Raw genomic sequence first — 25487 nt, forward strand, 5'->3', positions numbered from 1 at the left:
GACCATGCTTTGTGAAAATAATTTTCCAAAATATTTTTGGGTGAAAGCTACAAATACCGCTTGTTATGTGATTAATAGAGTAATGATTAGGCCTATTTTAAAGAAAACTCCATATGAACTTTTCAAAAATAAAAGCCTAACATTATTTATTTTCATCATTTTGGATGCAAGTGTTTTGTTTTAAATAATGGAAAAGATAATCTTGGCAAATTTGATGCAAAAAGTGATGAAGGGGTTTTTCTTGGTTACTCTTTAAATTCTAAAGCATATCGAGTCTTTAATTAAAGAACATTAGTGGTAGAAGAGTCAATACATGTTGTTTTTTATTATAATCCCCTTCCAAGGAAGGATTCTTCTATTGTTGATGATGATGTAGGTATCTTAAATTCAAATGAAGTTGGTGAATCATCATCGAAAGAAGTGAAGGATGAGGAAACTTGAGATGCCTTCAAGAATCTAACTCTAGAGGAAAGGGAAGTCACATAACCAAGGGAGTACAACTATATCAAGGATGGTGAAATTTTGGGTGATCCATCCAAAGGGGTAACCACTAGATCTTCTCTTAAAAATATTTGTAATTATGTTGCATTTTTCTCATGCATAGAGCCTAAGAATATCAAAGAAGCATTAAATGATAAGCATTGGATTATGGCTATGCAAGATGAGTTAAATCAATTTGAGAGAATTCAAGTATGAACATTAGTTGAAAGGCCTAGTAATATGTCTACTATAGGTACTAAATGAGTATTTATGAATAAATTATATGAAAGTAGCAATGTAGTGAGAAACAATGCTAAACTTGTTGCTCAAGGGTATACTCAAGAAGAGGGAATAGATTTTGATGAAACTTATGCTCCCGTAACTATGATGGAGTCTATTAGAATGTTATTAACATTTTAATGTTATCATGGATTTACATTATTTCAAATGGATGTTAAAAGTGCATTTTAAATGGTTTTATAAAAGAAGCAAATGTGGAACAACCTACCAATTTTGAGGATTCAAATCCAAATCATGTTTTCAAATTGATAAAAGCTTTGTATTGTTTAAAACAAGCTCCTAGAGCTTGGTATGAAAGATTATCAAATTTTGTTATTGAAAAGTGTTTTTCAAAAGCGAAGGTTGACACTACCTTGTTTATAAAATGTAAATGTAAAGATTTATTAGTAGTTCAAATTTATGTTGATGATATAATTTTTGGTTCTACTAATGATGTTCTTCACCAAGAATTTGCTAAGCTAATGTAAAGTTAATTTGAGATGAGCATGATGGAGGAGCTTTTATTTTTCTTGGAGCTCCAAATCAGGCAAAGAAAAGATGGCATCTTCATCAATCAAACTAAATACATCAAAGATATGCTTAAACAGTTTGGATTGGAAAATGTGAAACCCGAAGTCACTCCTATGAACTTATCTACAAAGCTTGACAAAGATGAAGAAGGTAAGTGTGTAGATGTTAAGCTTATAGGTCTATGGTTGGATCTTTGCTTTATCTTACCGTAAGTAGACCAGCCATTATGTTTAGTGTTTGCTTATGTGATGGATTTCAATCATGTTCAAAGGAGTCTCACTTACAAGCCATTAAGAGAATCTTTAGATACCTTAAGGACACTCCTAGCAAAGGACTTTGGTATCCTAGAGACTCTAGCTTTAGCTTGCATGCTTTATCGGATGCGGATTATGGAGGTTGTAAATTAGATAGGAAAAGCACATCCGGTACATGTCAATTCCTAGGAAATATGTTAATTTCTTGGTTTTCAAATAAGCAAAATAGTATAGCACTATCTACCACCGAAGCGGAATATATTTCAGCTGGTAGTTGTTGTGCACAAGTTTTATGGACGAAACAACAACTTTTAGACTATGGAATTGATGTGGATACCATTCCTATCAAGTGTGAAAATACTAGTGCTATATGTCCCACTAAAAATCCCATCAAACATTCTAGAACTAAGCACATAGAAATTAAGCATCATTTCATTAGAGATCATGTCTCAAAAGAAGATATATTTCTAGAGTATGTAGATACTTTCCATCAAGTAGCTGATATTTTTACAAAACCTTTAGACAAAGAAATATTTTGTGCACTTAGGAGAGAATTAGGTCTAACCAACCTACCTTGACTTTGTGTTTAAATAATTTTTGCAGTTTTATGATTTTATGAAAAATGCAAGCAAAATGACAGTTTTAATGTCTTCTATGCTATTAGTTAGGGGGAGTTTATGATTTTCATGAAAATTACCAATTAGAGTTGCCTATACCATTTCTATGCTTTGAAATTTGCATCCTATTTTCTTTTGTTGCACTTTTTGAACCATTATGTGCACTTAGTACCGGTATTGTTCATACAATACCGATATTGTTCTTAGTTAGTGTCGATACTATTCATATAGTACCGATACTATTCTTGCAGCCTCGATAGGGTATCGATACCATCCAACTTTTCCTTTGAAGTATCGATACTCCCATTGGAGTACCGATACTCCCCATCGGTTTTAACTTATAAAACCCTAAAATATCATTTTTTTTCTTCCCATCTCTCTAAACACTCGCCGCACCTCCCTATATCCTCTCTTAAAATTGCTTCATTCCATCATTTTATAGTCGAATTTGAATTATTTTTCATCTCTCCTACCTGCTAGCATCATCAAAATCGTACATTTATCATCAAATTCCATCTCAATCCTATTATTTCAAAGTAATTTTTTAAACCCTAATTTTTTTCTTTTCAAATTTAGGGATAGTTTTAGTTAGTTTTTTTTTCATAAATTAGTGAATGGGCTTTACTTATTTTGTATTTTTACACTAGAATCTACAATTTGTTTTAACAAACCATCTTCAAATTCAAAATTTCATAAAAAAAAACTATAAGTTTGATTATATATATATATATTTTTGTTTTCATAAAAAAAATTAAACACACTATTTTTGGCCTATTATATTAAATAAAATAATTTAGTTACAAATTACCTTGAATTGTGGCCTCATATTAGGTTTTGGGATTAATTGAGTGCATACATAGGCATTGTCTTTCTTTGCAGGTTTTATCCTCATTCTGATTTTTTTACCATGTCTCACAAACGTCCTCGATCATCTTCCTCCCGTGCTAATCCACCTCCTAATCCTCCGCCAAATCCTCCTCTCAATCCAACTGAAATGACCATCGTGAAATCATGTTTTAATGAACCAAATCGTAGAAATCTTTATTCACGATATCTCAACCATTTAGAGTCTTATGCAATTAGGGGTGAGCGTCTTTCTTCTATTTCTGCAATGAACGAAATGAAATTTAAATACCTACCACTTCTCAAAGCTGGGAAATTAGACAACACATTCAAAGTCAAACCCGTTGTCTATCACCAACTCGTCCACATTTTCTATTCTAATTCGGTGTGTGTCCAAAATGAACCTCATACTCATATGGCCCATGCTTTTGGTCTAAAAAACACTGGAATTGATAACGAGTAAGACACCGTCCCTTCTTCCTTAAAAGTATGAAAGAGCACAAGTATCCTTGACATTCATGAGAGGTTTCTTCACTTGATTATTTCTTGGTGCTTTCGACCATCCGGAGGCAAGTAATCCTCTTTCCAAAGCATTGACATATGGTGGCTCCACTGTTTTGAATGAAATAAAAGAATTAATCTAGCTCAAATCATCTTCGGTGAACTAGTGGACACATTGTACCATATTTCTTCTAAGAGGGTCGAGTCTTTGGTTTATGGTTGTCTTCTTAGTAATTTCTTTATAAAAGTTTATCTTAAAGTCGAACTCGATGTTGTTATCCCCTTGAGCACCCCAATGGATATTTTCTTTCTCCGCAAGTCAGGATGGACTAAAGTTGGAGCAAATTGGGAAAGGACACCTAAAAAGACACCCAGTGCTAGTTCTTCTCAAGCAGTTCTGGCTCCTCCTCAGGTCGATGATGTTTTACAAGATGTTGATGATCCCGTAAATCGTGTCCCTGACGAGCCTCCTAGCACTGGTAGTGAAATGCCTCCCTATTTTCAATCTCTAATGGAGACATTAGATTTAAGGTTTGCATCTATGGAGTCCCACTTTACTGCCTTCGGGACTCAAGTGTCCGAGCAGCAAGCAATGTATTTGGCTTCCCAACACGACACCTAGCTCGATTCAGCGTCGTGACAGATAGGCTCGATGCTCTTTCTCAAGACTTTGCCTCTTTCCATGCACCCCGTTCGAATCCTGATCCTCCATCGGATGCTTGATGATGATTTTGCTTTACTAGTTGTTCTTTTGTTGGTGTTGCAATGTCATACTTTAAGCTTTCAAATTCCTTTGAATTTCTTAGCATTTGATATTTTGGATTTGGTGATACTGTTATGTTTTGGATGATAGGATTTAAATTTATCATATTTCGCATATTTGTTTTTCCATGTTTCCTCTTATTATGTTTATAACCATGCCCAATATATTTTGGGTATTATTTATGTTGACTGACCTATTTGACACATTTGTTCTTCACATCTATATTTTATATCTTGTTTATTTTTTCTTATTTTTTTTTATTTAACAAAAAGTGGGAGAAATGTTAAAGGGGGAGTATATTTTTCACGTAAATCTTAAAAATTTTAAAAATGTTTTGTTATATAAAGAAGGGGGAGATTGTTGAAAAAACTTTGATATTTTGATATACCAAACAAAATTGTTAATTAGTTTTTACAAATTTTAAGATTATATTTGATTCAATCATTAGAATATATAAAATTATTTTTTAAATTTAAAATGTCAATTTTTACTCCTTACTCTATTGAACTTTAAGTCCTATAGTGGAAATATTTTTGAAATAATTTTTACTATGGGTTTCGAACTTTAATCGAGTCAAAAATAATTTTCACGCATAGTAGTACCGATACTACTAGAACAGTGTTAATACTGTTAGTTTTTACAAATTTTAAGATTATATTTGATTCAATCATTAGAATATATAAAATTATTTTTAAAATTTAAAATGTCAATTTTTACTCCTTACTCTATTGAACTTTAAGTCCTATAGTGGAAATATTTTTGAAATAATTTTTACTATGGGTTTCGAACTTTAATCGAGTCAAAAATGATTTTCACGCATAGTAGTACCGATACTACTAGAACAGTGTCAATATTGTTCAAGAAGTATCAATACAAATATTGATACTGAAACCCAAAACAACGAAGTAGTACCGATACTAATGAGGCAGTACTGATACTGTCAAAATAGAATACTAAAATGGTACCGATACCATATACGGTATCGATACTACTTAGTGTAGTAGTACCGATACTCTTAGTTATGGTACCAATACTACAGATTTTGGCTTTGAGTCCGTGAAATTTCAGTATACTAAAATGGTACTAATATTATGTATAGTATCGATACTACTGAATATAGTAGTACCAATACCATTGTGACAGTATCGATACCGAAGTTTCCCAACAGTCAAATTTTTTTTTTAATGCAGGGAGTATTGATACTAATAGATGGAGTACTTGTATATACTACAAGCCTCTGAGTAGCATTTAATGCAGGAAACTGCCCCTAACTGTTCTATCACTCCCACAACAACTCAAACAATTGGAATTGATTGAGTGAGTATATAAACAAGATCCTAAGTCATTTGTGAAGATAAGAGACAAAAGAGAAAGCCATAAACAAAAAAATTGAGCCAAATCAAGTCAACATTCTTTAATATTCTTTTTGTTTTCAAAGAACTCTTCTTCTACTCATTTGTATTCATTTCTCAAGTGTTCTTATTTGTTCTTGAATTGTGCAAACATATTCTTTGTGAGGTTTTTATAAGTTTGCAATTTGAAATTTTCTCTTTGAGAGAGTGTCTCAAGAATTTGGGGTATAATTCTTGAGGGAGTTGTATGGTTACACCTTATCCTCAAATGTAGATACAAATTAGTGAATTTGTGGAAATCCTTACTGTGGATAGCTAAGGTACAGGATGTAGACTTTGGTTGATAAAGTCAAATCACTCTAAAATCTTGTGTTCATTTGTTTAATTTTTCCTCTTAATCTTCCACCAAATTTTTTAATTGACATTCACCCCTATTGGCTATTTCACCCTTTCGATTGACTCAACATAAATCTTTGGATTTGCACATCCATCAATAGGAAGTCAATCACATCTATTTCTTCTCTATACAATAAGGTGTCCTTCCTTAATTAAAATAAAAAAAATTACATAAATTGAATATAAATGTGATAAATAAATAATTGAATAATAATGATAAAAAATAGGCTTACCATGAAAGAATTAAAAGCATTATCATTATTATAAAAAAGTTAAATTTATTTCAAGTTCACTTCTCGTTCGATTTTCCTATCAAATCACATCATTTCTATTAAGTAGGGCTTTCCACGCCCATACTATAAAAGATATCCTTAAAAATGAATATGAGTAAAAACATAAAAACAATATCAATTATAAAGGGTTATATATACTCTATATATACTATACTATATGTACATGTAATGAAATAAGTAAGAAATAAAAAAATACTATTACACATGTAGATGTTTTGTTTATATAATATAATACATCTATAAATATTGTAGCGTAGATTAAAATTGTAACACCCATATCCCATATACCTTTATGTACACGAAATAAAGATGTTACATCAATTTAAAAACAATTAATCATTTGAAAACCCGTAATTTTTTTGTTTTAATCTTAAATCGACATAAGTTATCACAATAATAAACTATCCATTTTCATACCTTACAAAAAAATTGTTAAGTTAAATTACATGCCATATAAGTTTCAAAATGATTTCGATTGCCCTACTGTTACTGACTACTCAACGTTAATTGATGATATTTGTTGCTACTGTTGCACTCCTTACTTGATTCGTCTCTGCTTTTACCTTCGTGTGGAAGTAACACACGTTAAGTATTTACTTAGTGAGACATAATATTGTAAAGTAACCTTTATGTATACATAAGTTTGTCATATTTATTTAATTCGTACTAAATCGTATATTCTCTAAGGATCCTATAATCCTCCTTAGCTAAATCGTATTCCATTCACAATTATCTTAATTATTTTTAGTATGCCTAGCATACCTATCTTTCTTTATATTTTTCTTTTTCCATTTATATCTTTAGTCATTATTCTTTATTTTCATTGAAAGCGTCCATTTATGCTTATAATGCACCATTGTACATTTTTATTTATGACATCATTTCATACCGATAATGCACCCATATGTATTTTAATTATAGCATCCTTTCATGCCGATAATACACCCATATGTATTTCAATTATGGCATCCTTTTATGCCGATAATGCACCCATATGCATTTCAATTATGGCATCCTTTCATGCCTTTTATGTACCATTTATATTACAATACATTATAATTCCTTTATTCTTTTACCCAAAGACATTTAGCCTTTCCACTAACTTGCATAATTGAAACTTTTCTGTCAAATGCACAGCTATGCCATTAATCTTTTACTCAACGGTATTTAACCGTTCATCTAACTGGCATAATTGACACCTTTTTTTCAAATGCACAGTTAGGCCTCAAAGGCACTTAGCCTTTCATCTAACTGGCATAATTGACACATTTCTGTCAAATGAACAGTTAGGACATTAATATTTTACTCAACGGTATTTAACTGTTCATTTAACTGGCATAATTGACACCTTTCTGTCAAATGCACAGTTAGGCCTCAAAGGCACTTAGCCTATCATCTAACTGGAATAATTAACACCTTTCTGTCAAATACACAGTTAGGCCATTAATCTTTTACTCAACGGTATCTAACCATTCATTTAACTGTCATAATTGACACATTTCTGTCAAATGCATAGTTAGGCCTCAGAGGCACTTAGCCTTTCATATAAATGGCATAATTGGCACCTTTTTGCCAATTGCACAGCTAGGCCTCAAAGGCACTTAGCCTTTCATCTAACTGGCATAATTGACACCTTTCTATTATATGCACAGTTAGGCTATTAATCTTTTATTTTAAAACATTTTCTACTATAATAATTATTCATAATACCAATTAACTCTTTCAAATCATTATATATTCTATGGTTTAAACCTATAGTGCCCATGTAATAATCCCACAATCTTACAATAATTTATGTGGATTGCTCACCCACTACCATTACGACAATTCACCTTCTTATTATGAACTTCTAATAATTGCACATATATTTCCCATACGGAAATTCATATACTTAGTATGGATTTCTTAGTTCGCACACATAGTGCCCACATGGAAATTTATACACTTAGTATGAATTTATTAGCTTTGCACACAAAGTTCCCAAACATAAATTCATACACTTAGTATGAATTTCTTAAGTTTACACATATAGTGCCCATACGGAAATTCATACACTTAGTATGAATTTTTTAAGTTTTAGCACACTTAGTGCCATTTGGTAATCACCATACTTATATCAATAAATCATACAACAATGACTATCGTAACATATACATACATAATTAAATGAACTCACATGGCTTGCCTCGATTTGGTGTCCACAACGCAAAGCTAATTACTCTGAAACTTTGCCTTTGCCCTTTTTTTTTTCTTTTCTTGACACGTAAGCTTGATTTCGATCTACTCAAGCATCCAATAAAGACACGTACAATATCAATTGTTAGTATATTTTCTAACAATTATACTTAAACGTTACACAAGAGTACATATTATTATATTTTCCATAACAATCTTAGATTATCTTAACATTTCTGACTCAACAGTATCGATACCCCTACCATGGTATCGATACTACTATACTATAGTATCGATACCCTATTATGGTACCGATACCATTTCTTCATTCTGTTAACAATGATATCGATACAATCATCATAGTATCGATACTCCCCTCTTGGTATTGATACCACTTGAATCGGTATCGATACTACTTAGCGAACTCTACTGATTTTAATCCTATAATATCGGTACTGTTCGATCAGTACCGATACTATTTCCCAGATTTTACATTTTTTAGCCCGAAACTTACCCAAATTTAGGTTAATTTTCCTTATGTTTACTTCCATCAAAACTAACTTTAAATCTTTAAACATCTAAGATCTTCTAAGAACATTTTCATCTAAGAATCATTACAACTTTTCTAACATGTTCTTAATCCCATCCAATGCTTCTAGTCTCTTATTTACTTCTTTGAGAATTCAGATATACTAATAAAGATCAGTAAAAACTCATATCTTATCATATCATTCAAAAACTCATTTCTTTAAATCTTAAATATTTCAATAGTCACTTAGTTTTAATCCCATTTAAACCTTCTTTAAGCTTCCACGTCAATTAAGGTTTCAAAACTATCCCATAAACTAAAAGAAAAACCAACTTTAAGAAAGCTCACCTTTGGCATGGAGGAGAGCACGGGACGAGCAAGAGGAGAAGAAGGTAACCTAGTTGACCTACCTCTTTTTCCTCTTCTAAATATCCCAACTAAAATAACTTTTTAAATCAATTTCCCTTTAAAGGACCAAAACGCCCTTGTATTCTTCAATTCTTACTAATTAGTCATTAACACAAATTCTCATTCATTTTCTTATACTTTACCATTTATTCGATTAAATCTTCCAAATTTTAAATCATTTTAATATAGTCACTAACATGATATTTGGGGTATTACAATTCTCCCCTTAAGAAAATCCATCCTCGAATTTAAAGACTTTATGTGTTTACCACAATACTTCAACTAGAGAAATCGTTTTGTTACGCATTTTCTGTATTTCTCTAGTTCAAATATGTATTGGTTCTTTTTAATATTCAATTTTAATCGAATCTACATGTCCCAAAGTAAGAACATTCAATGGTTTGATTGGTCATTGATAAGCAATGACGCATGAAAACATTATAGGTCTTGTCCATTTCGGGAGACAAAAGCTAACTGATAAAATCTATTAAGGTTCAATAATTCTCGAACTCAGTCCAAACTGCGATACTTCCTTCCAAATCAATACTTAAAAAAAACTTTACCACTTTCTTGCTACTCAACTATTTTTTCTTTAGATCAACCTAAGACTTTTGTAATTAGCACCGCTCACTATACAATTAATGACATCAAATATTTTAAGGTACTTGACTACAGCCAACTCTAAATCATGTGTAGATAATTCCTATGGTGAGTCTTTAACTTTATTGAGGCATATGTCACAACCTTACCTTTGTGCATAAGCACACTTCCTAAACCGTTGATAGATGCATTAGTAAAAACTACATAATATTTACCCAACTCAAGTTGTATAAACACTGATATCTCTGTTACAATCTTCTTTAGTATTTTAAAACTCTCTTAACCCTTTTTTGTTCTACAAAAAGACATATCTTTCCTTAAAACTTGGTCAACAGCAAAACTAAAGTCGAAATTTTTTTCACTAACCTTCGATAGTAAACAACAAGCCCCAAAGAAATCAAAACTTCAGGATCATTCTTTAGGAGTTTCCAATTTACTACAACATGAGTTTTTCTTAAGATCTACTCTTATACCTTATGTTGAAACAACATGGTCAAAGAAAACCATCTTTGCTAACCAAAGTTTCACATTTGAATAGTTTAGCAAACAAGTTCTTCTCTCGAAGAGTCTTATTTAACTGTCAAAATCTATGTATAACCACATAGATTTATCTTTCTTTTCGCTAATAACACACATACTTCCCAAGATGAAATACTCGAATTGATAAAACTTTGATCAATCAACTCTTATAATTGAGTCTTTAATTCTCTTGACTCACTTAAGGCATTTAATACTAAATCATATAAACATGTTCAATACCTTAATAACTATTAACCTTGAATTCCACCTTTCGATATAGAGGTAACTCAATAAATTTACCTGAAAAGACATCTATATATTCCCAAATTTTTGTGAAATTATCAAACAATTCTACTTTAATTATTTGAGTATCTATCACATTAACCATAAAAGTTATTTATATATATATATATATCTTTATGACATCATTTTCTTCACAATCATTATCGATATCACCTTGAGCGATGATTTTACTTTCTCAGTAAAAACTATAATTTCCATAACATCTGCATCTTTATGAAATAATCGTCTCTAGAGACAAACATATTATATTCAATATGATTTTAACTTATCAAATGATAATTTCATCAGGTTCACTGGGAACATAGCCCCTAGAATGTTTATCAATTGTTTACTACCTGTCCAACTCATCTTTGCACCAAGACCCACTTGGGTTTATTGCTATCATCTCACTCCAGAATAAGTTAAATAGAATACTTTTATTTTAAAATCTTTTATTTCCTTCTTGAGAAAATCCGTGTAACTTTCTAGATCCATTTAAAATATTCTCGAGCAATTGAAACATTTTATCTCTTGACCATGAAAGTCTAATTATCCACAGTATTAAATAATAAGAATTGCAACTTTGTAGCAATAACTTCATAGCAGTTAATGCAAAAATTACACTAGTAACCAAATTTACTCTTAAACAAACTCATAATCACTTGATCCACTAGTAATTCATATTTCTATAGGCTTTTAGTAGTCAATGTATTTACCGCTTACTTCTTTCCTCTTACTCAAATTAACAACACTTTGAACAATTTAATGTTTCACTTAAATATTTCTTAATTAATTAAGCTTACTTGAAGAAATCTCGGAATCATCACTATATTCAGAAATTTCCTATGTACCCTCATCCGATTCAACTTCTCTTATAAACCGTTTAAACTTTTTAATAGATTCCTCAAATGCAGAATCATTATTAAAAACTAGGGCATTCCTTCCACAGAATGGAGGAAAATCCCTAGCATCTTCTACCCTTCTACGGCATGATACTAAAATCATGTCGGATTCTCTTGGGTCGATTTTGATCTCGACCTTCTTTTTAATATCATCTATTTTCTTACCTTTTTCCTTAGTTTTTGAAATTTATTAGGACATACATAAGAATAACACTCAAATTAATAAGGAGTGACATTAATCACACTCTAATTGACACCCTATCAGTAACTTTGACAATCTTAATGGCATATAATCTTTTTTCCTTATTTCAATTAAACTCGATTTCAGTTGAGAATCACCTAAACCTGTAGCTCTGATACCAATAAATGTAACACTCATATCCCATATACCTTTTTGTACATGAAATAAAGATGTCACACCAATTTAAAAACAATTAATCATTTGAAAACCCTTGAAACTTTTTGTTTTTAATCTTAAATCCATATAAGTTATCACAATAATAAACTATCCCTTTTCATACCTTACAAAATATTTTGTTAAGTTAAATTACATGCCATATAAGTTTCAAAATGATTTTGAATGCCTTACTGTTACTGACTAGTCAACCTTAATTGATGATATCAGTTGCTACTGTTGCACTCCTTATTTGATTCGTCTCTACTTTTACCTACGCGTGGAAGCAACACACGTTAAGTATTTACTTAGTGAGACATAATATTGCAAAGTAACCTTTATGTATACATAAGTATGTCATATTTTTTTAGTTCGTACTAAATCGTATATTCTTTAAGGATCCTATAATCCTCTTTAGTTAAACCGTATTTCATTCACAATTATCTTAATTATTTTTAGTACGCCTAGCATACCTATCTTTCTTTATATTTTTCATTTTCCATTTATCTCTTTAGTCACTATTCTTTATTTTCATTGAGAGTATCCATTTATTCTTATAATGCATCATTGTACATTTTTATTTATGGCATCCTTTCATGCCGATAATGCACCCATATGCATTTCAATTATAGCATCCTTTCATGCCGATAATGCACCCATATGCATTTCAATTATGGTATTCTTTCATATATATAATGCACCCATTTGCATTTCAATTATGGCATTCTTTCATGCCGATAATGCACCCATATGCATTTCAATTATGACATTGTTTCATGCCGATAATGTACCCATATGCATTTCAATTATGGCATCATTTCATGCCTTTTACCATTTATATCACAATACATTATAATTCCTTTATTCTTTTACCCAAAGGCATTTAGCCTTTCATCTAACTTGCATAATTGACACTTTTCTATCAAATGCACAACTATGCCATTAATCTTTTACTCAACGGTATTTAACCGTTTATCTAACTGGCATAATTGACACCATTTCTGTCAAATGCACAGTTAGGCCTCAAAGGCACTTAGCCTTTCATCTAACTAACATAATTGACACCTTTTAGTCAAATGTACAGTTTGGTCATTAATCTTTTACTCAACGGTATTTAACCGTTCATCTAACTGGCATAATTGACAACTTTCTGTCAAATGCACAATTAGGCCTCAATGGCACTTAGCCTTTCATCTAACTGGCATAATTGACACCTTTCTGTCAAATGCATAGTTATGCCATTAATCTTTTACTCAACTGTATCTAACCATTCACATAACTGGAATAATTGACACCTTTCTGTCAAATGCACAGTTAGGCCTCAAAGGCACTTAGCCTTTCATCTAACTGGTATAATTGACACCTTTCTGCCAATTACACAACTAGGCCTCAAAGGCACTTAGCCTTTCATCTAACTGGCTTAATTGACACCTTTCTGTCAAATGAACATTTAGGCTATTAATCTTTTATTTTAAAACAGTTTCTACTATAATAATTATTCATAATATCAATTAACTTTTTCAAATCATTATACATTCTATGGTTTAAACCTATAGCTCCCATGCAATAATCTCACAATCTTACTATAATTTATGTGGATTGCTCACCCACTACCATTACGATAATTCACCTTTTTATTATGAACTTCTGATAATTGCACATAGATTTCCCATACGGAAATTCATACACTTAGTATAGATTTCTTAGTTCGCACACATAGTGCCCATACGAAACTTGGTAATCACCATACTTACATCAATAAATCATACAACAATGACTACCATAACATATACATACATAACTAAATGCACTCACCTGGCTTGCCTCGCTTTGGTGTCCACTACGCAAAACTAATTACTACGAAACTTGGCATTTTCCATTTGTTTTTGCTTTGCTTGACTCGTAAGCTTGATTTCGATCTACTCAAGCATCCAATAAAGACACATACAATATCAATTGTTAGTTTATTTCCTAATAATTATACTTGAACGTTACTCAAGAGTACATATTATTATATTTTCCTTAAAAATCTTAGTTTATCTTAACATTTCTGACTCAATAATATTGATACCCCTTCTTTAGTATCGATACTACTATACTATAGTACCGATACCCTATTACGGTACCGATACCATTTCTGCGTTCTGTTAGCAATGGTATCGATACCATCCTCATAGTATTGATACTTCCCTCTTGGTATCGATACCACTTGAATCGATATCGATACTACTCAGCGAATTCTACTGATTTTAAGCCTATAGTATCAGTATTGTTCGATCAGTACCGATACCATTTCCCAGATTTTACATTTTTCAGCCTGAAACTTACCCAAATTTAGGTCAATTTTCCTTATGTTTACTTCCAACAAAACTAACTTTAAATCTTTAAACATCTAAGATCTTCCAAGAACATTTTCATCTAAGAATCATAACAATTTTTTCTAACATGTTCTTAATCCCATCCAATGTTTCTAATCTCTTATTTACTTCTTTGAGAATTCAGATATACTAATAAAGATCAGTAAAAACTCATATCTTATCATATCATTCAAAAACTCATTTCTTTAAATCTTAAATATTTCAATAGTCGCTTAGTTTTAATCCCATTTAAACATTCCTTAGGCTTCCACATCACTTAAGGTTTTAAAACTATCCCATAAACTAAATGAAAAACCAACTTTAAGAAAGCTCACCTTTGGCATGGAGGAGAGCACGGGACGAGCAAGAGGAGAAGAATGTAACTTAGTTGACTTACCTCTTTTTCCTCTTCTTAATATCCCAACTAAAATAACTTTTTAAATATGTTTCCCTTTAAAGGACCAAAATGCCCTTCTATTCTTCAATTCTTACTAATTAGTCTTTAACACAAATCCTCATTCATTTTCTTATACTTTACCATTTATTCGATTAAATATTCCAAATTTTAAATCATTTCAATATAGTCACTAACCTGATATTTTGGGTATTACAAAAATATAAATATACAAACATGGCAAACCATAATATCAATGTAGAAACTAACTAAGCTTTATGTGACTAAATGGAGAGAATGAAAACCTTACGGGCATAATGAAGAACATAGCAAGAATCATAGAAAAGATGTAAAAACCATATAACATGAGCATTGGAATAGAGATAAAATCGTAAATAAAATTTGGGACTAAAATGTACAAAAATAAAGTTAAAAGAATAATGAAATAACTAAAATAATTAAGGGGCATCCATGAAAATTTCATAAATTTTAAAAAATGACTAAATCGAAGTAATTGCAAAGCTAAGCTTGAAATAGCATGAAATTAATCCAAAACTGGACCATAATGCACTCATTGAAACCTCAGGAGAATTACAAGATGATTTATCCAAAACAACTCATCTACAAGAGTATAAAGTTCAATTTTTTTATTTTTATTTTTATTCATTTATTACCTATATTTCTTTGTTGCTGATGGGATTTTTTTCATTTTTCATGTTCGAATGAAAGCCCCTTGAATCCCTCTGGTTTTTCTTTCTGTTTGATTTTTTATGAATCGATTTTTTTATTTATGAATGGCTCGATTGCTCTCCTTTACTATGGTTGTTACCTCTCTTTTTTAACATTGTTTTAGAGACACATGAAGCCAAAAAAGATCCCCCGTGAGCCTCTTTCAAAATGGTTATGAAGAGGGGAGGGACCACTAATTGTACGAATGGTCCCTCACACGAGAAGGGGTTTCAATGTGGTAGCTGTTGGCGTGGCCGGAGTTCACATGAAGATGTACTGATGTGGCTTCTTCTGGAGTGCTCGGGATCATCGACGTGAGGACAACACACCATCTGCTGTGGAGGCAATGGCGATTGGAAGAGTGTGGGAAGTTAGGGTTTCAAAACCCTAACATGTTTGGGGTTAATATGGACCGTCAAATCTGCCCTTGATCTGGCATCTAACATTTGGCTACGCTGGAAGGATTTAGAAAATCCTAATTCATTCATGTGTTGGATGTGGGCCTTCCTCCTTGTTCGACATGAACCATTGGGCCAATGGATGGGTTTTCGTTTGCTGTAATTTGGGTTTGCCACATAATTTGAGTAATTCTAATTATAAATGTGTTGTTAATTGTATAATGAAACATGCCAAATAAAATGCTTATTAGTAATTGTCTATTATTTAAATATATAACAAAACCAAACATAATCTAATATATTTGTAGATACTCATTTTCGTCTGGGGATTTAACTAAGCTTTTATATATTGTTATTTTCTTTAATTTCGTTTGATTAGTGTTAATATTAATATTTATTCATATAAGGTGAGGGTGATTGTATAGATTATATTATGTGTACGTATTATAGGTGAGTACACGGACGTGTATGTATATTATATATGATAAGCTAATATATTTGTATATTGTATGTATGTTTATATACATATATTTAATTAACTAATCCTTATTAATTTTATGTTATATTCCCAAATGTAATACAAAGACTACAAGTGACCTAAATTATAGAGGCCCATTCGTACAAGACCAAATGAAGTTGACCCAACTTACAAAGCAACACAAATAGTCCAAATGGAAATGTGACAGTAGAATCTTAGATTCTATTCAGCACCAATGTTGCTTATCTCTAGCTGTTGGTTCTGCCTGATATCCAACGGTCCAAAACCACGAAGCATCTAGGGTTTTTACTTTCTTCCAACGCCGCTCTACTAAGACTGCTAAATCTGGACCCATTCCATGATCCATATCAAAGATTGATTTAGGCATTTTGTAACCTCCAAGCAAGCAGCACTGCCAGCTCTCTAGATTTCTGTAGACACCAAATTTCGTCCCATTATAATATTTAATATAAAACATATTATATATATTATATATGTAATATTATTATTTTTATTAACATATATTCTTTTTTATTATTTTTGCAGGTCCCACATTCAACAACCCTGATCTAGTAAGATTCAAACCAACGTATTTGAGTCCTATTGAAACACTAAAACTGAAGCAATTTGAGTCCAAGTAGGACTCCAAATCTGAGCTAAAAATAGGTTTCTTTAGACTATAAATAGACTCAAGCATCAAGAGGAAAGGGGAACCAGAGGGGAACCACGAATTATTGAGGGAGCACAAACGAAAAATAGAAGAGAGGGTTCTGCCCGAGACTCTCGGTCGGCGGCCGAAAGGGCAACACGCAATGATATTACTCGAGCTGATGACCAAGCTATTTGGTGTTGGGAACCCTATGGAATGTGCTCCGTTAAGTCAGCGTTTAACACGGTCCAGCAGAATACTTGGGATACTAAAGATGACTGGTGGAACCTTGTTTGAAATTTTGATGGGCCTCAAAGAGTGCGACAATTTCTTTGGCTAGTTCTCCGGGAGTAGCTCATGAGTCATGACCAATGCCGAGCGTAACAAACGGAGCCTCCGGTTAATGGCATCAGATGGCAATTTCATTCCCACATTTAATTGGCGTTGGTCTCACGCTCTCTGGTGGTTCAAATGCTGATAACTAAAATCTCGGTTCACTTCGAAAGCTTTGTGTTATCGGTCTAGCTAATGACCAGAGCTTTACATTCATTGCGGATAATGTCAAGTCTCTTTAGACTTTACGACTGCCGAGAAGTGAAATAAGCAATTCAATAGTGGAGCAGGTCGCTGGGCGGCTTTCTTCTGTAACTTTATTGGAGCATAGCTTTCAGAATATCGCTACTTGTTTTACACCCGATGGCCAGTGTGTAGTAGTTGGCTCGTACAGAGGAAGCTGTCGTTTATACAATGCCTCTGAGAACAAGTCGCTATAGCAAAGTCAAATCAAATTGCAGAACAAAAAGAAGAAATCTCATCAAAGGAAAATTATAGGTTTCCAGTTTGCACCTGGAAGTTCATCAGAAGTACTCGTCACATCTGCAGATTCACAAATTTGGGTTGTTAATTGATATTTGGAACCTAAGAGGTATTTTGTACACTTCATGGCACTGAGTTCAAGTTTGCATGGGTCACTCGAATATGTAAATCAAACGAACGAATAGGTAAATAACTGGGCACCTTCTTTAATAATGTTGTTTCAGCGGATTCTTATGTGATTTTGAAATGTTCAATCTTGCATGATTTCACATTGTGGGTCCCTGAGATATGACATTATGGCAATCACGTGTATCTCTTTTAACTTTTAGAGAGATGACATTATTCCTTTTGAATGAGGATTTTGTTTGTATCCTTATATATCTATCTTATTTATTTTATTAATTTTTTCTATTATTTTTTTTTCATATATATTTTTAATCTAACGATATTATTGGCTTTTGAGGGGAATTTTTAATCAATCGAAGGTAAGTAATTCGAATTGAATTTTTAAATTTAAATTTTCGCAATTAAAGACAACCGATAAATTAATTGGTACCGAAAGGGCGGTTTAAGGGTGCTAATCCTTCCTTGACCGTAACCGACTCCCAAACTCGACACGTTTCTGATACAACGCAGATCAGGTAAGATGGTGTCCGACCCACCTAAATTCGTTTTAAAATGGTCGGTGGCGACTCCAATCCACATTTTTCAAGTCGAAGCCCAATTCCGGGGCCCAACTGAAAGACGGTTGCGACAGCTTGGCGACTCCGCTGGGGACAGGTAAGTGAGTCAGGCTGAATTAATTTTTGGTTGTCTTTTTAAGTGAAAATTATAAGTTTAAATTTTAATTTAATTCTTCGATTCTTATTATTTATCTTTGATTATTTTTTTTTCGAGTGAATAGTTGTACTAACAGTTTTCTAATGATTTCAGACTCCCAAACTTGTTGTTCATCTAAAGGCTCTATACCCGAGCTCCAAACCCTATTTAAGTGGGGGTGAAAGCGACGCCTTCGTGTGAATTTATTCACCGTGCGGGCCTAGAAAGTAGCCTTCGGGATTCATATACCTTATGTCTTCGTGTGAATTTATTCTCCGTATGGGCATAAGGGAATGTTTCCTCTCGAGTTTAACTTAGTCCACATATGTCTGTGATGGGTTTAGGACTAAGGGTCTGGCAAGCCCAAGGGGGCACCAGCGAGGAGAACTCGAGTACCTTAACTTTAGAACCTAAACCGGGAGACCGTGGAGAATTAGAGCCCACCTCAAAACCTTATTTCAAACCCTATGTTGAATTTTTTCCTGCTTTACTTTTGTTCAAAGCATGCGAACTAGACAAATATGCGGTTAGGATTTGTTTGAAATTAGCATGTGGGGTAGGATTTTTTTCATTTTTTTATTGTTTTGATTTACCTCACTAACTCTTTTTATTTTTTTCTCTCTTTCATTTTGTTTTCATCATTCGCATCATTTAAAAGAGACCATTGATCCACTAAAACGTGTTTGTTAAAACTCAAATAATCTGCATTAATGGACAAAGGGGTTGTAATACAAGAGATGAAAATACAGAGGACAGTCTACAGGGAGACTATGTGTCACATTCAATCCAGAAGACGGGGTACCCGCAATCGAAGAATTTGTCACTTTGCTACATTGTAAAGGACTCCAAATGGACCAGAATTTATACCGAGCACACTAAAGTCAAATTTTTGAGAGGCAAAGGTTGCAGGGGCAAGACGAGGAAAAAGTTACTGACCCAGAGATTCCTTTTGAAAACTACGAGAACAAGATGAATTCCATAAGCAAGTCGATAAGCTTCGGGTGGAGGGCTCCAATGACACTTTCGTTAGAAACAAGCTCGACAAAGAGTGAAAGTCGGAGATGCAGTCCTTCGAGACCTTTTTTTTTGGGGAAAACGACTTGTCACTTGCACATTTTAGCCAAAGGAGCCTGAACGGTTCGACAGGGCATTCGATCGGTGACAGACGAAGGTAGAAGACTAGTCAACATGTCAAAAGCTGTCAGGATATGTTTATTGTCTCTTAAAAGATAAAACACTTTTGTCCCAATAAAGATTATTTATAATAACAGACATGTTTTCGGATCAATGCCTCGAACATCTCATGCATTTTTGCATTTTGCTTTTTGCATTGTGCATCTACATTCATTTTAAGCATTTTCATAAACATGAAATTTCTTCACGGAGGATTCGATGAAGTGGTCTTAACCACATGACACCACAAAGAAACAAGATTATAACATCAAAAGAAAAAACTGAAAATAATTCAGAGTGAACTAGATCAGCTGATTGTAGGACAAAGCCTGCCAGGATGATCTAAGAAAAGAATCCCCATATCCTAAGGGCTACGATGTTGAAGCTGTTAGCTGTTACCACATAAGAAGCCCCAAATATTCCTCTGAAAACTGTAAAGCGCTTGCCGAAGAAGGGGGCATGGTATATACCATTTGCACTTAGGGGATTATTTTGTTTGAACACGTCTTTGATCTTTCATGTTTGAATTTATGCTGCTTTCTAATGTGGAGCAATTGAACAAATTTTAATCTTTAGTTCTTCGAATATTAAATGAATTAATGATTCTTTTAATTCTTCAAGAATTATAGATTTTTAACATATGACAAGATTAGACCTTTCTTACCCTGTCTCAAACCCCAAAATAAAATATCTTGATTCTTTACCCAAAATAACTCATGGTCATTACCAAAAAACCAAATTTTGACATTACCTCCCTTTGAAATTCTTGAACATTACATTTATCTTTTTGATACACCCATACCTTTCTTTGAGTCAATAAAATCACACCACTGTCTTTTTTTAGACTCAAAATTAACCTTTTTTTACCATTAAAACCCAAGGCATTGAGTTGTTCATTTGAACATGAGCATTCTTCTAAGACACAATTTGGGGCATCTCGCCGGGAGCCTGAACATTGAGATATGTTGGGAGCAAGGAGAAGAAAAAAAAATTCATTCGAAATAATTCTATCACGCATTAACTACATTGTTATCATGTGAATGAAATTAATCCTGAAAACCTATCCCCCTGGGGATACCTCTTCTGTGAGGACTTCCATGTATGAAATAATGAACGGCTTTCTTTCTTTATCCCTTCACAACAAGAGAAAATATATATCCCTTGTGTCCCCTTTTGAACCTATAGTATTTTTCTTCTGATTTAACCCTAACCAAGGATCACCCTCCACACTGGGGGGCAAGGTGGAAGAAATCTGCTCACATGAGTGAAGACATCAATCCAAAGAAGATACCAAAGGGTAGACCAAATGGCAAGTGCGAAGATCCAATAAAGAACAAAAAAGAAAAGGAGCAAAAAAGCAAAAAACAAAGAAAAAATAGAAACAAGAACAAAAGGAAAAAATGAATCAAAAAGAAAAAGGGACAAAAAACACATGCAAAGATTCCCTAAAGACAAATGGCACAAGCACAATCATTCTCGAATCTCTGAATCACTTCACTCGAAGATCATGGAACATCCAGAGAAAATCCAGAGAAACACATATGAGCATATCCAAATTGAGCAAGAGAGGATTGAAGGCATCAAAATGAATTGATCCTTGGTTCAACACCCTGAAACACTTGTTTAGGCCTATTTATCCTTTTCTTTCATAACCACAAACCCTGGCCTACATTACGTGCCTTAAAAGTCCCTTCTAATCATACATGGATTTCTAAACAAAAGAGACTATCTTCAGATTTCATCCCGCCCATCAGGATTAATCTTTGTTTGTAAAAAACAATGTAATTAATGCATAGTAGAGAAAAATAACAAAGGGGGGTTCAAGACGTAAATCCTGAATAACGTCTTGAAACAAAAGGAGGATTCGAGTTGAAAACCTAAAAAGGCAGCTCGAATATAAAAATTGTGCAACTGAGGCGATCACACAAATTCCTTGATAAGGCATCGCACAATCTGAGTGTGACAATGAAGGTTGGGAGCCAGAGAACACTTCCAGCAGAGAAGCATGCAAGCTGCCCCATCAAACCTTTGAGCATCAAATGCCAAACCTTTGAACATCAAATGCCAAACCTTCGACCAAACATAATAACCTGGGACTTTTTTATCCTTTCCTTACTTAACAATTTCCCAAAGATAGCTTTGATCTTGGCACTTGTCAAATAGCTATAATTTATTGAAGGATTAACATTGTAATTAATTCTTTGATATCCGATGAACTCTAGTTTTATGATTCGTCTCAATTGTAAAACCGTGAAAGTGACAATATTTTCAAAACTTTGGATCAAACATTTTTCAAAACTCTTTTAATTGATATTTTCATAACTTTGAAAATAAAAGAGAAAGAAAAACATTTTTTCAAACAAGACAGTCTCTCTAGAGTGGATCTTGGTAAATGACATGTGACTCTTAGACACAAAACTCATGCTCAGAATCAGTGATGAAGCAAGAAATGAGGAATATTTGGGGCATTTTTGAAGATTCAACATAAAATATTGGGGTATTTTTGGATATTGGGGCATCATTTGGGGATTCAACATCCTAATGCAAATTATCAGACCTTTTTCAGGATATAAAATATAACCAATTCATGTTACATGCATCTTATGCATACATTTTAGAGCATCATATCTATCATTTTCCACATACATAATTTTTGCATCTTTTAGAGTCAAGTTTCGACTTCAAGACGAAGGATACTCGATTCAAAAGAACATTTAGAGATTGATGTTGGTTGCTTAAATCAGCAGCAGGAAGCTACACTTCAACCAACTAGACAAATTGAAAGGTCGACATTCATCTTCAGATTCGACATTCCAGTATAAATTTTGTCTCACTTGAGACAGTCTCATTTAATGCAGATGATTATCTCACTTGAGATTGCTCTCTTAAAACAAGATTTGTCTCACTTGAGACCGTTTTCACTAGAAGATTTTGTCTCTCTTGAGACTGTTTCCCTTGAAACAAAATTTTGTCTCCCTTGAGACAGTTTCTCTTGAAACATAAACATTAAAAACATTTCCCTTGAAATGAATTTCGTCTCTCTTGAGACAGTTTCCCTTGAAACAAAATTTTTTCTCCCTTGAGACAGTTTCTCTTGAAACATAAACATTAAAAACATTTCCCTTGAAATGAATTTCGTCTCTCTTGAGACAGTTTCCCTTGAAACAAAATTTTGTCTCCCTTGAGATAGTTTTCTCTTGAAACATAAACATTGAAAACATTTCCCTTGAAATGAATTTCGTCTCTCTTGAGACAGTTTCCCTTGAAACAAAATTTTGTCTCCCTTGAGACAGTTTTCTCTTGAAACATAAACATTGAAAACATTTCCCTTGAAATGAATTTCGTCTCTCTTGAGACAGTTTCCCTTGAAACAAAATTTTGTGTCCCTTGAGACAGTTTTCTCTTGAAACATAAACATTAAAAATATTTCCCTTGAAATGAATTTTGTCTCTCTTGAGATAGTTTCTCTTGAAACAAATTTTGTCTCTCTTGGGACAGTTTCCTTTGAAACAAATTTTATCTCTCTTAAGATAGTTTCCTCTGAATTAAAATTTTTTTTTGAATATGTTATTCTTGAAACTAAGTTTTGTCTCCCTTGAGACAGTTTCTGTTGGAACTAAGTTTTGTCTCTCTTGAGACAGTTTCTCTCGAAACGACACAATTTGCTCGAGAGTAGATTTCAACTTCACGACGAAGGATATCTAGCTCGAAGCCAAACTTCACAATAAAGGGATATCCAATTCCAGACTCAACTTCACGACGAAAGGGTCACCCGCAGTTTCAACTTCACGACGAAGGGAATCGAGCATACAAGCAGCACTCATCTTTAGAGTGGATTTCAACTTCACGGCGAATGATATTCAACTCAAAGAAGGAGTGACTATTAACAAACTTTCCAGTTTCAGAGTCAATTTCAACTTCAGGGTGAAGGATATTGGCCTCGAAACAAAGCAACCTACATTGAATTTCAACTTCACAACGAAGGATATCCAGTTCCCAGGCTCAACTTCACGACGAAGGGGCCATACACAACTTCACAACAAAGGGTATCATACCCTAACAGATGGACCCAACTTCACGGCGAAGGAGTCATCTGTAACACCACAACACCAAAGTCTTTAAGTTGAGTTTCAGCTTCACAACGAAGTATCTTTGGCTAGAAGATAATCCATGAGCTACTTCCAGTACTCTGAGTTCGATTTCAACTTCACGACGAAGGATTCAGGCTCAAAAATTTCTAGTTTTGACTCAACCTCACGATGAGGAGGTCATTTCGTATTGACAAACCAGTTTTCATATCGGATTTCAACTCTACGACAGAGGATATTCGATTTGACCAAAATTTGTGTCTTTTAATCTTTGCTCTATTTTCGTTACACGATAATGAGCAAAGAGGGGCAGCTGTAGACACCAAATTTTGTCCTATTATAATATTTAATATAAAACATATTATATATATTATATATGTAATATTATTATTTTTATTAACATATATTCTTTTTTATTATTTTTGTAGGCCCCACACTCAACAACCCTGATCTAGTGAGATTCAAACCAACGTATTTGAGTCCTATTGAAACACTAAAACCGAAACAATTTGAGTCCAAGTAGGACTCTAAATCTGAGCTAAAAATAGGTTTCTTTAGACTATAAATAGACTCAAGCATCAAGAGGAAAGGGGAACCAAAAAACAGAGAGGGGAACCACGAATTATTGAGGGAGCACAAATGAAAAATAGAAGAGAGGGTTCTGCCTGAGACTCTCGATCGGCGGCCGAAAGGGCAACACGCAATGATATTACTCGAGCTGATGACCAAGCTATTTGGCGTTGGGAACCCTCTGGAATGTGCTCCGTTAAGTCAGCGTTTAACACGGTCCAGCAGAATACTTGGGATACTAAAGATGACCGGTGGAACCTTGTTTGAAATTTTGATGGGCCTCAAAGAGTGCGACAATTTCTTTGGCTAGTTCTCCGAAAGCAGCTCATGAGTCATGACCAATGCCGAGCGTAACAAATGGAGCCTCCGGTTAATGGCATCAGATGGCAATTTCATTCCCACATTTAATTGGCGTTGGTCTCACGCTCTCTGGTGGTTCAAATGCTGATAACTAGAATCTCGGGTTAACTTCGAAAGCTTTGTGTTATCGGTCTAGCTAATGACCAGAGCTTTACATTCATTACGGATAATGTCAAGTCTCTTTAGACTTTACGACTGCCGATAAGTGAAATAAGCAATTCAATAGTGGAGCAGGTCACTGGGCGGCTTTCTTCTGTAACTTTATTGGAGCATAGCTTTCAGAATATCGCTGCTTGTTTTACACCAGATGGCCAGTGTGCAGTAGTTGGCTCGTACAGAGGAAGCTGCCGTTTATACAATGCATCTGAGAATAAGTCGCTACAGCAAAGTCAAATCAAATTGCAGAACAAAAAGAAGAAATCTCATCAAAGGAAAATTATAGGTTTCCAGTTTGCACCTGGAAGTTCATCAGAAGTACTCGTCACATCTGCAGATTCACAAATTTGGGTTGTTGATGGATATTTGGAACCTAAGAGGT

At 33.5% G+C, this 25487-nt stretch overlaps 1 long non-coding RNA gene across 1 annotated transcript; it reads left to right on the plus strand.

Annotated features, from left to right (window-relative positions):
• Window positions 1–24683, plus strand: LOC120152828. The gene is made up of 3 exons (XR_005518727.1): window positions 1–11; window positions 15841–15848; window positions 24610–24683. It is a non-coding gene; the product is annotated as an uncharacterized LOC120152828 (long non-coding RNA).
• The last annotated feature ends 804 nt before the right edge of the window (window positions 24684–25487 follow it).

This window comes from Hibiscus syriacus, unplaced genomic scaffold (genome assembly GCF_006381635.1).
Source record: "Hibiscus syriacus cultivar Baekdansim isolate YM2019G1 unplaced genomic scaffold, ASM638163v2 tig00111095_pilon, whole genome shotgun sequence".
In the NCBI taxonomy this organism is placed as follows: domain Eukaryota; kingdom Viridiplantae; phylum Streptophyta; class Magnoliopsida; order Malvales; family Malvaceae; genus Hibiscus; species Hibiscus syriacus.